This window comes from Hibiscus syriacus, unplaced genomic scaffold, assembly GCF_006381635.1.
Source record: "Hibiscus syriacus cultivar Baekdansim isolate YM2019G1 unplaced genomic scaffold, ASM638163v2 tig00112153_pilon, whole genome shotgun sequence".
Taxonomy (NCBI): domain Eukaryota; kingdom Viridiplantae; phylum Streptophyta; class Magnoliopsida; order Malvales; family Malvaceae; genus Hibiscus; species Hibiscus syriacus.
In genome coordinates this window covers 329,917-341,743 of record NW_024063262.1, presented here as the reverse complement: position 1 = coordinate 341,743, position 11,827 = coordinate 329,917, and positions in this window count along the sequence as shown.

Sequence of the window (11,827 nt, the reverse complement as noted above, 5' to 3'; positions counted from 1 at the left end):
ATCATAATTGCAACAGAAGTCAAATTCAATATTTAAAAAATATATGAGTCCTTCAAAATACGTACAATACAACCATAGAGTTTTAAATCAAAATAGAGTTATGACTCAAATGCAAAAGGTCCATATAGAATGCATGCCCTCTAAAATAGACTCAAGAAATACTCTGCAAATCTTCTAGTCTGGAATGTATAGATGCAATAAGCTCATCGATGATCCCTCTACTAACCTAAGCACAGAAACATATTCCATACGCTGAGCTCACAAATTTAGTGCCACAAAATAACTATGCAATACTACATGCATTCATTAATGAACATGTCGGAATGCAAAGTCATGAACATATAAAACTACATATCAAACATGATATAGGCCAAGTGGAGTGGTTTAAGAATTTACGTGTGTCTCGTACAACACACTAGCCTAGCTAAAACAGGATAACTTCGGGTAAGAGACGGAATTTACGTGTGACGGAAATTATATCCCTTACTCTACCTTGAATCTTTGAGAGGTCAGGAAGAGGTCCAAAATTAATGTGCATCAAAAGCTCATATCCGAACCTAGTTGAGCATAAGGCACGATTTCAGAATTTACGTGCATCGAAATTCATATGGGTATGACCCAAAATTTACGTGCATCATATACGTAACAATAAACGATATTCGAATATTTACAACAAAGGACGATCACCATAATGCTAGAGTAACTCAGGTGTCCAGATTGTTTCCCAAACATCACATAAATATAAATCTTATTTCATCCTAACTTACTTGATTTCTATATGAGAATTGAGTTAACTTGATTATTTTTAATTGTTTTGAATACTTGTAGTTTATACGATCTCAAAACACCTCAGCCTGGACCCCCAAACATACCAAAATAGTTATTTACTCTAGCATGCTTACATGAACAAAACATACCAAAATGTAGATACCAAGATCTACATACAATATGGTTAAGTTAGAAACGTGTTACCTTGATGCTTAGCTTACTGAAAGCGTCCCAAATAGATTTTCCTTGCCTCTAGCCTTTAAGCTCTCCCCTTGCTCTTGCACTAATCAAATCCATGAAAATGAGTTGTTAACTCATTTTAAACTTAAAGGGACATTAGAAATAATTCTTAGAATCCAAAACTGGACTAAATCACAAAGTTACATAAACCCCTCCAAAAATCATTTTTGCCTAAGACACCCAAACCTTGCAAATAAGGGCTTAATTGGAAGCTTAGGAAGTGTAGATTAAGAATCTTACCTTGGAAATTCTGATTCAAGCTTGCAAGCTAAAAGGCTTGGACCTTTAACTTTCCTTCGAGAGGAAAATAATGAGAAAGAAGAGATGAAAAAGACAAAGCATGGGATGAAAAAAAGGAGCTTGATGCAGAAGTGATATCATCCCAAATAAATGGGATTCGACATTTGGCTTCAAAAATGGGTTAATTACTCACCTAGTCCTTCCCTATTTGATGTATGATTAAAATCACCCCCTTTGAGCTAGTTGAGCTCGTCCCAAGCCCAAATCAAATCCTCTTGGGTCCAAAGGTTCACATTCTAAGGTAAAATCATTTATAAGTCCAAACAAATGAACCTGAAAAATCCTAACCTGAAATTCGGGCCGTTACAATGACACGTAGTTTTAAACAAAATAATATAAACTCAAAGTTTGATAAACCAAATACATGAGTAAGGTTCTATGAATCCATATGCCCACTAAAGCTATAATACAATACTATTAAGGAGATGTTGGAAATCCTACTGCGACGGTACTCCAAGAATGACCCAAACTAAAAACCTGCAAATGAAAACATCTTAACAATGAGCTTACAAAACCTAGTAATATGATCGCTAATCTAGAGTAGCATTATGAGTCCCATAAACATAAGCATGCTAAAGACATAGTACTAAGCAGTAGGTATATGCATGATCCTAACTAAGTGCTACTACTTTCTTAAGGTTTCACTATTTTATCACTGAAGTAAGAGTCTCGTGCTTCCCTTAATCCTATGCTAAGGGTATCGCCATGAGTACACCTCTAAAGGGTCTTAACCCTAATGAATATAACTATTACGCATTATCTAAATGCGACACTAACACTACTATATATTATTTGAATTCAACACTTTGCTAGTATTTGGTCAAACATATCCATTAGAAACTAGTTTATTAAGGGAACCTTATGTCACATAGCATCGGTGAAATTCCCAATAAGTTTCTAAATGATCTTTTGGTCTAATATAGCCATCAGGTAGATCATGGAGGGGAATATGATGTCACATATCATCAGTACAATTCTCGTTACCCTGAAGCACTGGCTTGGTCTCACAAAACTGTTAAGCCAAGCTTTAAGGATTTCTAATGTACTGGATTGATGAAAATACAAATGTATATATAAAGGTCCTAAGGCCACACAATACTAGCAACGCCCTAATCAGGTAACTGAGGTAGCCTAACTACACACTAGTGTAGCTCGACAACTAAAGTGAGGTCAACCCATCATTAAATATTATTTTCCTTGTTTTCTCATCTAGGGCATTATACAAAGATTTATTAGTCTTTTGTTTCTGATAATTTATTAAGCTATTATATTGTGGTCATTAGTACTTATGGGTATTTTAGTCATTTCCATCTCTTCAGAGGTTTATATGTGTTTCATGATTTTATGACGATTACTATGTTTGCTATTTATTGACTATAATATTAGCTAGCCCGATACCTGTTGGGACCGTCGGCGCACCCCATGGCGCAACGGAAACAAAACTTCACGCTCTCACCAGCGATCCAAGTACGAAAAACTAAAATCGGGAGGAAGAGATGCGAATACTTACAATGGGTTCCTTGAAAACAACAAGAACAACAGTGAATACGGTGGTGTAGATCGATTCGAATCGAAAGCCTCGACAAAATCACATCTCGGCCTCTACTCAGTTCACCCGATTGAGAGCAATATTTGTTTTCCCCAAAACTGTTTTGAGAAAAAACGGCTGAAGGGTTTGTGTGTGTGTTGCAAAACCGGCTGCTAGACCTAACACACCCTTTTATAGCCAAGTTACCCTAATCATATTAGGGTTTTATTATTTCAAATTAATTAAATCTATATTTAATTAAATAAAATTTAATAATCCTCTTATATCCAAGTTACCCTAATCATATTGGAGATTTTATTATTTCAAATTAATTAAATCTATATTTAATTAATTAATTGAAATTAAATATTTGGGATTATTAAAATATAAATTTAATTAACTCTAGATATATATTTTAGTAACTTAAAAACAAATTGTACATCTTTTCTCATTTCAATCCTAGGGTGTGACCTTGTAGGTTCTTGTAACGTTAGTAGTAATTATTAGAACAATTCTAATATTACATACAATGAGTGACATCTAGCAATATATCATTTTCACCTAAGTTACAAGAAAATAAGATTCGACATATTATCTTGGTGATTACTCTTTTATGTATTACATCCTTATGTCCTTTATATCTAGAATAGGCACAAGTCTTGGAATAGTCACACTTGTATAGCCCATCTATTGTTTCTTAATATCTAGAGTAGAATTTCATTAACGAATAGTTTATGATATCTCATATCAACTTATTCGAGCATGGACATGCATTTCTAGTCTTACTCAATCAAGTGGCATGTGATATATTTGCTATTATGTAGGAAGGACAAATCATATCTTAATCATACAAACCCACTACATATATTGAGATATATTGAATAACAGTCTTTATAGAGCAACCAGTTACGGAGCTTGTTTAGCTGCATCAAAACATACAACAATATATGTTGGGATAATATTGATCTCAAGTCTGAGGATGATACATATAGTCATCACCATGAGCAATGTTATGACTGTCACATAATAATCCAAGACATATGCTCATGGTCGGTCAATCCAATACATTGTTCTATAACAATATAATCATGTATCAATTCTAACATCTCTATGTTAATGACAACTCATTGTTATCAATCAATAACATGTTAGTCTTAAGCGTATTATTATTGTCCATTCCCATAATAATACTTGACTGGGGATCTTTTAATAATAACAATTATGTCATTATATGGACTTTATTATCTTCCAGTTTATGTTAAACACATATATATAAATGAAAATAATAGCGGCAATGCCTTTATTCAATAAAATCGGTAAATAAAACTATTATTACAATCATCATATGATTGGTCTTTGAGTATACTCTAACAATCTGCCACTAGCACTAAGATCAATCAATCACATATCTAATACCGAGTGACTCAGTGTGACGATCATACCTCTGCTGTGTAAGAGGCTTTGTCAAGGGATCAACAATGTTGTCATCCGTGTGTACTCTACATATTTCCATATCTCCTCGATCAATGATCTCTCGAATGAGATGAAAGCGCCTAAGAATATGTTTGGATTGTTGATGAGATCTTGGTTCCTTTACTTGTGCAATGGCTCCATTATTGTTACAACGGAGTTCTACAACATCTGATATGCTGGGAATAACCCCTAATTCTGATATGAACTTCTTGATCCAAACAACCTCTTTTTCTGCTTCACTAGCTGCAATGTATTCAGCCTCTGTTGTAGAATCAGCTACTATATCTTGCTTCGAACTTTTTCATCTCACAGCACCTCCATTAAGACAAAACACAAAACCCGATTGCGATCGTGAGTCATCCTTATCAGTTTGGAAGATGGCATCAGTATAACCTTTTATACTAAGCTCTTCCTCCCCTCCATAGACAAGAAATTTATCCCTAGTTCTTCTTAAGTACTTAAGGATATTTTTAACCGCAACCTAGTGATTTTCACCAGGGTTTGCTTGATACCGACTCGTCATGCTTAGAGCATACGATACATCTGGTCGAGTACATATCATGGCATACATTATAGAACCAATAGTTGAAGCATATGGAATCTTATTCATCTGTTCTCTTTTTAGTGGAGTTGAAGGACACATTTCCTTAGAAAGAGAAATGCCATGTCTCATAGGCAAAAATCCTTTCTTGGATTCTTCCATATTGAACCTTTTCAGCACTTTGTGTATATATGTACTTTGACTCAGACCTAGAAGTCGTCTTGATCTATCTCTATAGATCTTAACTCCTAAGATATACGCTGCCTCACCCAAATCTTTCATAGAAAAACAACTACTTAACCAAGTCTTAACAGACTGTAAAGTAGGTATATCATTTCCTATGATGAGTATGTCGTCTACATATAAGATTAGGAAATAAACAATACTCCCACTAGCCTTCTTATAAACACAAGGCTCTTCTTCATTTCTGATAAAACCAAACTCTTTGATTGCATCATTAAAACGAAGACTCCAGCTTCAAGAAGCTTGCTTTAGTCCATAAATAGACCTCTGTAGCTTACAAACCTTTCCAGTATTTCATGGAAAGACAAAACCTTCTGGTTGTGTCATATACACATCCTCTTCAAGTTTTCCATTAAGGAAGGCGGTTTTGACATCCATTTGCCAGATTTCATAATCATGGAATGCAACTATTACGAGCAGGATCCGGATGGACTTAAACATAGCTATAAGGGAGAATGTTTCGTCATAGTCTACACCATGAACTTGTTGAAAACCTTTAGTAACTAATCTCCCCTTGTATGTTTGTACATTACCATCTATGTCAGTTTTCTTCTTGAAAACCCATTTACACCCTATGGGTTTGACCTCTTCAGGTGGTTCAACCAAAGTCCATACTTGATTTACTGACATGGAATCCATCTTAGATCTCATGGCTTCAAGCCATTTCTCAGAGTCTGGGCTAGACACTGCCTCTTGATAAGTCAGGGCTCATCTTGATCCATAAGAAAAACATCTCCATGTGTCATAACGAGAAATCCAAATCTCTCAGTTGCACAATGTTCTCTTGTGGATCTAAGCAATGATTGTGTTTCTAAATCTGTTGAATGCTCCTCAACAACTTGTGAAACATGCTCATCTTTAGGTTCATTTATTTGTTGCTTTGAACTTCTCCAAGTTCAATATTTCTACCATTCCCTTTATTTGAGAGAAATTCTCTTTCGAGAAAAACTCATGTTCAAGCAACAAACACTTTGTTCTCGTTAGGGTTGAAGAAATAGTATCCCTTAGTTTCTTTAGGATATCCAACAAATATACACTTATGAGATTTAGGTTCTAGCTTTGTAGACATCTGATGTTTTATATAAGCTTCACAACCCTAAATCTTTATAAAAGACATACTGGGACGTTTCCCAGTCCATATCTTGTATGGTGTCTTTTGAACCGATTTAGATGGAACGCAATTTAGTGTGAAAGCATATGTTTCAAGTGCATGTCCCCAAAAAGAAGTCGGAAGATCAATATGACTCATCATTGATCAAACCATGTTTAACAATGTTCGATTCCTTCTTTCAGAAACTCTATTCCACTGTGGTGTACCAGGTGGTGTAAGCTGTGAGACAATCCCACATTCTTTTAGGAGTTCATAAAAATCTATGCTTAAGTATTCTCCACCTCGATCTGATCGAAGTGCCTTAATACTCTTTCCTAGTTGATTTTGTACTTCATTTTTAAATTCCTTAAACTTTTCAAGGCCTTCAGATTTATGGCGCATAAGATAAATATACCCATACCAACTGAAGTCATCGGTAAAAGTAATGAAGTAATGGAAGCCACCTCTGTCTTGTGTATTCATTGGTCCACATATATCACTATGTATTAACCCCAATAAATTATTTGCTCACTCACCTTTACTATTAAAAGGAGCTTTAGTCATTTTTCCCAATAAGCAAGATTCGCATACATCATATTTTTAGAAAACAAATGAATCTAAGAATCCATCTTTATGAAGTTTTGATATGCGTTTCTCACTTATATGGCCTAAACGACAATGCCAAAGATACGTTTGATTCGAGTCATTTGTTTTTGATCTCTTAGTATTTATGTTATAAATGGTGTTATTTTGATCCAAAATATAGTGACCATTAACCAATTGTGTCGAATCATAAAAACCACTATCGAGATAAAAAGAACAACAATTATTCTTAATAATAATCTCAAAGCCAAACTTGTCCAAACAAGAAATAGAAATAATGATCTTAGTCAAACTAGGCACATAATAACAATCCTCTAAATTTAAATCAAGTCCACTAGGCAAAGATAAAACATATGTCCCTATAGATAATGCAACAATTCTTGCTCCATTTCCCACTCGTAGGTCCACGTCTCCTTTAGCCAGATTCCTTCTCTTTTGTAGTCCCTGTACAGAAGTACAAATATAAGAACCATAACCCGTATCTAATACCCAAGATGTAGATGCTGACAAATTAACATCAATAACATAAATACCTGAAACAAACGTTCCGTTTGCTTTTTCCTTCTTGACCTCTTTAAGGTAAACAGGGCAGTTTCTCTTCTAGTGTTCGGTCTTATCGCAATGGAAACATGTTCCTTCTTTGCTAACTCCCCCTTTGGGTTTCAATGTATTTTTCCCTTTTGGTTTGGTCTTACCATTTCCCTTATACTTTGCCATTACCTTTTTCTTTCCATTTCCTTTGTCCTTGTGGACCATCAGAATGAGCTTAGGTCCAACCTTTTTCATGTTACTTTCAACAGTTCGTAACATGCTAAGTAACTGTGGTAAAATTTTGTTAATTTCATTCATGTTGAAATTAAGGAAAAATTGGCTAAAGATATCTGGAAACGATTGCAGGATAACATCGGTAGCCAATTCATCTTTGAGAAGAAATCCCATCTTTTCCAACGTTTGGATGTAGCCCATCATCTTGATGACATGAGCTCCTACAGGAGTTCCCTCTACCATTTTGCATTGAAATAGAGCTTTAGAGGTCTCATATCTCTCTTGACGTGCTTGCCCTTCATATATTTCTTTGAGATTTTGAATCATCTCATATGCAACCATGTCCTCTTGTTGCTTCTGAAGCTCAGGAGTCATGGTGGCAAGCATTAGACATCCAACATCTAACATATAATCCATATGTTTCTTGAATTTGTCTTTGTCAGCTTGTGAAGCATTGTTCCTCAATGACATATTCCTTCCTTTCCTGTTTGAGAACAATTCTCAAATTACGAAACCAGTCAAGGAAGTTTATGACATAAAGTTTATCCTTCTCAAGGAGTGATCGTAGTGATAAAGTGTTGTTTGCCATTAAATCTAAAATAATGGAAATATTAAAGTAAGTAAATTTACCAAATTAAAATTTATAAATAGGACTTTATTTACAAAGTACTCCCACTATTTTATTCAAAATTAAAAACCCTCTTCGTTTTAATTTCGGAAAAATTCAACAAAAGTTTTCTAGTGGGTGAGGATCCATAATACATCAATTTCCTAAATCAACTTTGGCTTTTCTTTTAGGATAATGATTATTTAGGTAAGTAACACTTGACTAGTTACATCTCATGTAACTCCTCATTTTGGTGAACAACTTTTGTTCAAGTCATCTCATGACTTATCCAAATATTTAACCTCTAGGTTTCTAATCCTATTAGAATAACCTAGCTAAGTTATTACCAATATTTCAACCGGTGAATATCACTTGCTTATTCTTTGCGTTTAACCAATATAGATTTATGTGCCAATGCTTTGGCAAAGCCCACAAAATATCGATCAAAGCCTTAACAAGGGTAAATATTGGACGGCTAAGTTAACTTAGATTATAAAGAGAGATTTGCGTAATTATCTCATCATTGTTCGTTTTAATATTAGGTCCTTATTGATCTCATCAATATTCATTCTTATTATATCATTTGATGCATTGCATACATAACAAATAAAGCAATAAATAAGATGCAATGGTTATAGCCCAAACCAATTACTAAGGTGGCCCATCCCAAGCCAATGGGAGAACCAAGAACCCTAAAGCCTAAGACTTCTCTCTAGGCATCTTCTCGCCATTCTTCTGCTCCTTGTGAATCTTCATAGATTTACAATTTTAAAAGAAACTCGTTTTACAAACAAGGGAGTAAGATGAGAAGAGAAATACAACAAAGATATAGAAAGGCACGACTCGCAGACCGTATTTCAAAATAAACCATTTTGAATTGAACAAGGGTTATAACCATGCATATCAAACACCGTGCAAAACAAACATATCATATATATACACACATTATTACGCCTTTGTTAAAAATATTAATATGGGTCTTCAATTTGTACTGCTGATAAGGGGTCAATTTGTTAAAAACTTCACGATTTGATAATAATTATCAACAGAATTGTTCTTTTGGGATTTTCAATCCTGAAGGTTTTCTACATCGGAACAACCATTGTTCCACTGCTAAATGCGATCTGCTATCGCACTCCCATAGATCATCTAGTAACAAATCGATTGAAAAACATATTAACAAATTAACATATTAATCGTTGCGGGTATCGATTCGAACAATGATATCAACATATTTACCGAAATCGATAAAACTAGAACATGCATCTCATATATATCGCATCAACCAAAAATTTAACCCAAAATCAGATCGTACAAGTGGCTCTGATGCCACTGTTGGGACCGTCGGCGTACCCCATGGCGCAGCGGAAATAAAACTCGACGGTCTCACCAGCGATCCAAGTACGAAAAACTGAAATCAGAAGGAAGAGATGCGGATACTTATAGTGGGTTCCTTGAAAATAGCAAGAACAGCAGTGAATACGGTGGTGTAGATCGATTCGAATTGAAAGCCTCCACGAAATCACGTCTCGGCCTCTACTCAGTCGACCCGATTGAGAGCAATATTTTTTTTCCCCAAAATTGTTTTGAGAGAAAACGGCTGAAGGGTTTGTGTGTGTGTTGCAAAAACGGCTGCTAGACCTAACACACCCTTTTATAGCCAAGTTACCCTAATCATATTAGGGTTTTATTATTTTAAATTAATTAAATCTATATTTAATTAATTGGAATTTAATAATCCTCTTATATCCAAGTTACCCTAATCATATTGGAGATTTTATTATTTCAAATTAATTAAATCTATATTTAATTATTTAATTAAAATTAAATATTCAGGATTATTAAAACATATATTTAATTAACTATAGATATATATTTTAGTAACGTACAACAAATTGTACATCTTTGCTCGTTTCAATCCTAGGGTGTGACCTTGTAGGTTCTTGTAACGTTAGCAGTAATTATTAGAACAATTCTAATATTACCTACAATGAGTGACATCTAGCAATATATCATTGTCACCTAAGTTACAAGAAAATATGATTCGACATATCATCTTGGTGATTACTCTTTTATGTATTACATCCTTATGTCCTTTATATCTAGAATAGGCACAAGTCTTGGAATAGTCACACTTGTATAGCCCATCTATTGTTTCTTAATATCTAGAGTAGAATTTCATTAACGAATAGTTTATGATATCTCATATCAACTTATTCGAGCATGGACATGCATTTCTAGTCTTACTCAATCAAGTGGCCTGTGATATATTTCCTGTTATGTACGAAGGACAAATCCTATCTTAATCATACAAACCCACTACATATATTGAGATATATTGAACAACAGTCTTTATAGAGCAACCAGTTACGGAGCTTGTTTAGCTGCATTAAAACATACAACAATATATGTTGGGATGGTATTGATCTCAAGTCTGAGAATGATACATATAGTCATCACCATGAGCAATGTTATGACTGTCACATAATAATCCAAGACATATGCTCATGGTCGGTCAATTTAATACATTGTTCTCTAACAATATAATCATGTATCAATTCTGACATCTCTATGTCAATGACAACTCATTGTCATCAATAAATAACATGTTAGTCTTAAGCGTATTATTATTGTCCATGCTCATAATAATACTTGACTAGGGATCTTTTAATAATAACAATTATGCCATTATATGGACTTTATTATCTTCCAGTTTATGTTAAACACATATATATAAATGAAAATAATAGCGGTATGCCTTTATTCAATAAAATCGGTAAATAAAAGTATTATTACAATCATCATATGATTGGTCTTTGAGAATACTCTAACAATACCTAGCTTGGGTTCATTATTGGGTAACGACGCTCTAGTCACACTTTCCTTTAATACCCCTTGAATTGGAGGGATAACTTATACATTCTCAGTTCACTAACATTCCCTTAGTACACGATTTTGCTATTACTTAATCTGACCTACTTATCATACCGCTTTTTGGTACATATTTTACAACAATCCGCATTCTTAATTTATTTGATATGTACTTAACTGAAGATACTTAGACGTATTACACATAGTATGGTTACTAACCCACTCCTACGAGTGTTTTTAGGCTATCTTTGTCATTTATGTCCCTAACGGGCTAAGTTCCACCATTATGAATCATTCATAGCTCTTAGAGGCCTAATGAGATCAAACCTAACAATCCAAATCGGATAGTATCGATACTCTACTTGCAATATCGATACCCTAGGGTCAAGTATCGATACCCCAATGAGTATTTGTACTAAAAATGGCTTATGGTTGCTAAAAAGTGGCAATGTATCGATAATACTATTTTCAATATTGATACCCTTTTTTGCGCTAGTATCGATCTAGATACCCTCAATATCGATACTATTCCCCTCTGTATCGATACTCCCTACTAAAATTACCCAAAATTCATCCTAGCTCATCCAATATCGTTACTATAACCCATAAATATCTTATTTAAGCTAAAAAACCCAAAAATCACCCTTAATGTCTTAATTTAGTTCCTAATCCTATTTTAAAGCTTTAAGAAGTTTCTTAGGGTCATAAAGTGTCATAAAACACATGTTTTACATCAAAAACATCATTTAATCATGAAATCAAGCATAAACCCTAAAATGCTCAAATATTCAAATCTTA